The sequence below is a fragment of the Argiope bruennichi genome, chromosome 9, assembly GCF_947563725.1.
Source record: "Argiope bruennichi chromosome 9, qqArgBrue1.1, whole genome shotgun sequence".
NCBI lineage: Eukaryota > Metazoa > Arthropoda > Arachnida > Araneae > Araneidae > Argiope > Argiope bruennichi.
In genome coordinates, this window is record NC_079159.1 from 101631536 (window position 1) to 101637596 (window position 6061).

The 6061-nt window shown below is 30.6% G+C and overlaps 1 non-coding gene across 1 annotated transcript; it reads right to left on the bottom strand.

Moving 5' to 3' along the window:
• Positions 1 to 313: 313 nt before the first annotated feature.
• On the bottom strand, positions 314 to 386 carry Trnat-cgu (transfer RNA threonine (anticodon CGU)). The gene has a single exon. It is a non-coding gene; the product is annotated as a tRNA-Thr (tRNA).
• Between the last annotated feature and the right edge of the window lie 5675 nt (positions 387 to 6061).

The following is a 6061-nucleotide window of genomic DNA, read 5'->3' on the forward strand; positions in this document are numbered from 1 at the left end:
AGGGTTTGGTGAGTGGAGCTATCAGATGATGTATAATGCCTAAGTTATGTTAATCTTAAATAATATGAATCATTTTGCCGACGAGACGATTTATTTTTCGGCTTCTTTTTCAATTTTGGGGTAGGTGGTATTAATTATTCGGCGAACTGGATATAAATTATTTCTGAACCCAATGGAAACAACTAAAGACCTTTCCTAAACCCATTTCTTTATTTCTCTCATCTTTTCACAAAGAACAAATTACTGCACATACATACACACAGACACATATATTATCAGTTTTAATGGAATGTAAAAAAAAGCAGGCGATTACAGCCACCAGTGAGGTTTGAACTCACGACCCCTGGTTTACGAGACCAGTGCTCTAACCACTGAGCTATGGTGGCTTCACACAGCACTTGCATTTAGAAAACAATATAAAGAAAGGAAACTGTGATTTCTTTTGTTAGTTTCTTCTCTTTCAGGTGATGCTAATATTCTGTTGCATTTGCGTTTTTTATAACATTCAAAATTTTTAAAAATATTTTTATTTAATTTGACTCATTTCATATTTGTAAAGATAGAATTTTGCGACAGATTTTTAAAATTTTCTTCTTAATGGAATAGTTTTGAAATTTAGTACACTTATTTATTTTCAATGACCATATTCTATTTTTCAGAAGAAATTAGAAGAAAGTAATTAGCATTTAATCCTTATTAATAACAAAGATGAATTTGGGTTTCTTTGTGTTTGCTGGCTGTATATAATTTAAACTGTTGGACCAACAGCTACCGAATTTGGTAAAATATAACTGTGCACATCGGAGCGATTTTTCGAACTTTTAATCAAAATTGTATTTAATTAAAAATTAAACAAAATGTTCACATAATTTTAGAAAATATTATTGCACTAGATCTCTGTATTAATGATTTTTATACCGTTTCAAAATCTAAATCATCAAGTTTTTAATGATACGAATTTAATAATCTTAAAATCTTCCGAATTTTTGGAAATTTTTTTAAAATATTCTTTTACCTAATTTCCAATAATAGATTGCATTATTTCTCTGAAATTCAAGCCTTCTTCATTGTTTCATAAAACATTTAATCGCAGGAATTTTTTTCCATTGTTGAAAGCAATGGATTCTATCTAATATTTGTACAGTTTATACAAATAGTTTAAAGTTATTTGTTTAGTTTATATAGTTATAGTTATTGTGTAGTATGTACAATGAAAAAGTGAATTCGCAATTCTGATGAATGTTAGAACATATTTGTATCGAATAATTTCGTTTTCAATAACACTACGATGTAATAGAATCGGTCTCTATTTAAAAAATTCGAATTTATGAAGACAAATGAAAAATTTTAATGTCACATAGCTTGACGGAATCATGGGAAGAAATTATGTTGAGGCATTTTTAAAATTTTAAAAGTTAACTATTTTATTAAATAAACTGATTTTCCCGCTGAACCAGTTGGGTGCCAAAAGTGACAAGCAATTAATAAAATTTCGTTCGTATTTTTCTTTTCCAGAAGTGATTGTGAGTAACAAGACATTTCAATATTAAAAATTTTGAAGCTTCGAAATTTTTTTAGCATGATAATGACGGTCATTACGCACAGAATGAAACGAAGTAGGGTAGACCATTGAGGGCCTAGAACGACCTAGTTTGGCACATAGATATTTCTTGGGTAGCAGATGATCACTAAGAAAAAGGTTTTTCAGAATTTTAATTGGATTTCTTATTCTAAAAAAATAATCGAAGTTTTAACATTTTCCCTCGGTTTATATTATCGATCAAAACTATTTTTACAGCACTAGAAATAGAATTTTAGCGATAACCAATGTATTTTCATAAATCTTTTGTTTAATTTTAATAAATTTGTTAATATTTATTTAAAAAAAATTGTGATAATGTAATATTGTATTGTAATAATGAAGTTAAACCAAATTTATTGCCTCATGGAATCTTCCATCCTTTTTCTTTTACCAGTGTTAATGTTTTGATAAAAGAGATTTTTACTTTGAAAGTAAAATCGAAAGAAAAATATTTCATTTTTACATTTATAATATGATAGTGGCTTTAGGTTGGCGTTCTTACTGCAAATGTATGGTCACTTGCAGAATACAGCATTTCATGCAATCAATCCAGACGAATCTAGCCTAAAATAATATCTTGCTGTGATATTTCAGACTAGAGATTCTAAAATGTTTAAATTATCATTCATTTTATAGTACAATTTTAAAGAAGAGTAAAACTATTTCAGGTTGTTCAAGGGATAAATTCAAGACATCTGTTTGTTAATTAGTGATGCAAGGAATTAGTTAATGATGTATAGTATTGTCTGGTACGCTTTCTATTAGCTAACGATGCAAAGAAATAGTTAATAATGTATATCCTCGTCTAGCACGTCTATCTGTCTGTCTGTTAGTTAAGGATGTAAGTATTGTTTGGCTTGCCTGTCTATTAGTTAGTGATGTAAAGGATTAGTTAATGATGTATAATATTGTCTAGCAAGTCTGTCTGTTAGTTAGTGATGTAAAGGATTAGTTAATGATGTATACCATTGTCTGTTCTATCTATCTGTTGTGATGTAAAGGATTAGTTAATGATGTATAGCATTGTCTGGTCTATCTGTCTGTTGTGGTTTAAAGGATTAATTAATGATGCATATCATTGTCTAGCACGCCTGTCTGTTAGTTAGTGATGTAAAGGATTAGTTAATGATGCATATCATTGTCTAGCACGTCTGTCTGTTAGTTAGTGATGTAAAGGATTAGTTAATGATGTATACCATTGTCTGTTCTATCTATCTATTGTGATGTAAAGGATTAGTTAATGATGTAAGTATTGTCTAGCACGCCTGTCTGTTAGTTAGTCATGTAAAGGATAAGTTGATGTATAGCATTGTCTGGTCTATCTATCAGCTGTGATATAAAGGATTAGTTAATGATGCATATCATTGTCTAGCCCGCCTGTCTGTTAGTTAGTGATGTAAAGGATTAGTTAATGATGTACAGCATTGTCTGGTCTATCTGCTCGTAGTGATGTAAAGGATTAGTTAATGATGTAAGTATTGTCTAGCACACCTGTCTGTTAGTTAGTGATGTAAAGGATTAGTTAATGATGTATATTATTGTCTAGCACGCCTGTATGTTAGTTAGTTATGTAAAGGATTAGTTAATGATGCATATCATTGTCTAGCACGCCTGTCTGTTAGTTAGTGATATAAAGGATTAGTTAATGATGTGTAGCATTGTCTGGTCTATCTATCTGTTGTGATGTAAAGAATTAGTTAATGATGTAAGTATTGTCTAGCACGCTTGCCTTTTAGTTAGTGATGTAAAGATTAGTTAATGATGTATAGCATTTTCTGGTCTATCTGTCTGTGGTGATGTAAAGGATTAGTTAATGATGTATAGCATTGTCTGGCCAAGATAATGCGTTATAGAATATCAGCAACTACTTACTTTAGTCAAGCAGAATAAAGACTTATTATTTATCCAATTTCATAATCCCTTCCGGCACTTTTTCTTTCTTAGAGGTGTTTACAACAAAATAAAAGAAAATTAATTTCTATTTAAAAAAGTAAGCATGCTTTGATTATGGCGTTGTGTTTTAACTAAATCTTTGAAAATTTAATTTGAGCCTCTAATTTTTATTTTTTCTTATACAAAGTATACAAAGAGAGAGTATCACAATCGTCAAAGCATTCGAATGCGAGATTCTGACGAATCTTCATGTTGCAGATCTCTCTGTGTCCGACAAAAATATTTTTATAATTATGTTTTTTTTCTGAACATGCTAACTCATAAATGCTTTGAGCCAGACAGAATAAATTTTCTATATGATATTTACACTTAGAGTGTAGATTTATGTTAAATCTACAATTTTGTTTTATTCAGAGAAAGTCTATCTTCCGTCTGTCCGAGTATAAGTGAACACAATAATTGTAAAACATAAAAATATGCATAAAAAATTTGGTATACAGGTTTGGTAACAAAAATGTAAACCCATATAAAATTTGGAGACAAATCTATTGAGAGATTGTGACTCCCTCGCTCTATAATTTTGCATGATTTAAAATGGATAATTCAAAAACTTCTCTCTTAAGTAAATGAAATTTGGTTCACAGTTTTAATATATAATTTATAGATTATTATCAAAATTTGAACCCTATTTATGGAAGGATTGACTATCTGCCTATCTGTGCTTTCGCATGCATGTAAACCTAATGATTCAAAAGTGCAGTGCCTTAAATAATAAATAAAAAAAAAACTAGTGGTAAGTTAGCATCCTGGATACAAGCAAACATAGGACGAGATTTTATTAACATTTGAGATGTTATCAGCCCTAATAATATAAGTCAGGCTTTCCCAATATTCTTTACATTTCATTCAAATGTTTTTTTTAAAATTCGACGTGATGTAGTTTTTTACTTTATAACCAAAACGTGTGGGATAAACTCGATATAAAGAGAACATTATGAAAAAAAATCATATAAAAATAATGCAAATTTAACAAAGTGCAATTTGAACATTTGATTTTTTTGCTCCACAAAATTTCTCACAATGTGTTAAAACTCTGGTCGAATTCAATCACATAATTTCTCGATATCGATATCGAAATTATCTATTTTATTATATGATCATTTTTTCCAATTAATTATCTCATGTTTAATAGTATCATATTAAGTTGTTTTAATAAATATTTTAAATGCTATCAGATTGTTTTACTTTATTAGATTTAAATCCTGTTTTTGAATCATATTGGGGCCATTTTTGGACAAATTTCTTATTTATTTCATTAAGACTACATCCTTCATTTCAAATTGTCATTGAGTAAATAGTTGATTCAATATCCATAGTTGATTGGAAATATGGAATATGATTTCTCGATGGAACATCTATATAATTTTCTGAATAACATTCGTAGCCGGCGTCCTGGCATAGGGGTATCGCGTCTTCCTCAGGATTTGGGCGTCCTAGGTTCGAGTCCCGGTTCGTGCATGGTTGTTCTGTGTTCTATGTGTGTGGTGTGTGAATGTGCCCCCCCCCCTGTAAAACGGGGTTTGTGCAAGCTAATGTGTGAGTTTCATCTTCATATGAGCTAGAAGTCAGACTTCTGCCCTTGGGTGCTCAGGGGTCTTTACCCTCAGAAGCTACTGCAACCTCTTTGCAACGTGGACACAACATCGTCATCAATAACGTTCGTAATTACATATAAAGTTAACGTACGAATCGTACATAGACTGACAAATAAGAAGTCAAAAAGGGTACCTTATCAGCAAGAAATCTTCGAAGAACTTTAAGTTAGTATTCAAAAGGCTTTGTATTCAAAGTCGTAAACGATTTGTATACTGTTATTCATGCCTTTAAATGAAATTGCTATTGCAAATTAGTGTGATATTAAACCTTTGTTGCGTACTTTATCAGACCCATTTTTTATTTATTTATTTTTAATTGAATTCACTGATTAAATAACTCCTGTTGGCATCTTCCTTTACATGTGCGATCTCACGTCTCACCGATGATTTGGTACGACATTTTATCTACCTTTAAAGCTTACGAATGGCATCTTAGAATACCTGCGCAGTCATTTTTTTTAAAGAATAAATCTTATATCTAAAGAAAAGTTAATTATTTTATGTCAAATGAGATTAAAAAAAATCACACCATTTTAAGAATAAAAGAAATGATAGAATTTTTCCAAAACCAATCGCTCTCGTACTTGCGACAGCAGCAAAGATAAAAGAAGAGCTAATCCATACGTCTAGACTACATTGTTTAAAGAAAAGCCGAAGGAATTTCGGAGGTGCTACACTGAATTAAAATTTCCTGCGACTAATTAAAAAGGGGCCTTTGACTACTTTGTCTTGGAATGGGGGAGTCATTTCGGTGCTAATATAGGTTATTAGTCTGGCAATAAATTTTTTCAGATAAAACAGCCGAGTGCAATAAACGCAACTTAAGCTAAACATTTGAATTAAAATAGATAATTATCGAGACTCTGTTCATTATAAGAGCTAGAACAGTGTTTATTTGATGCATATTAATCATGGACCATTTATGTCCTGG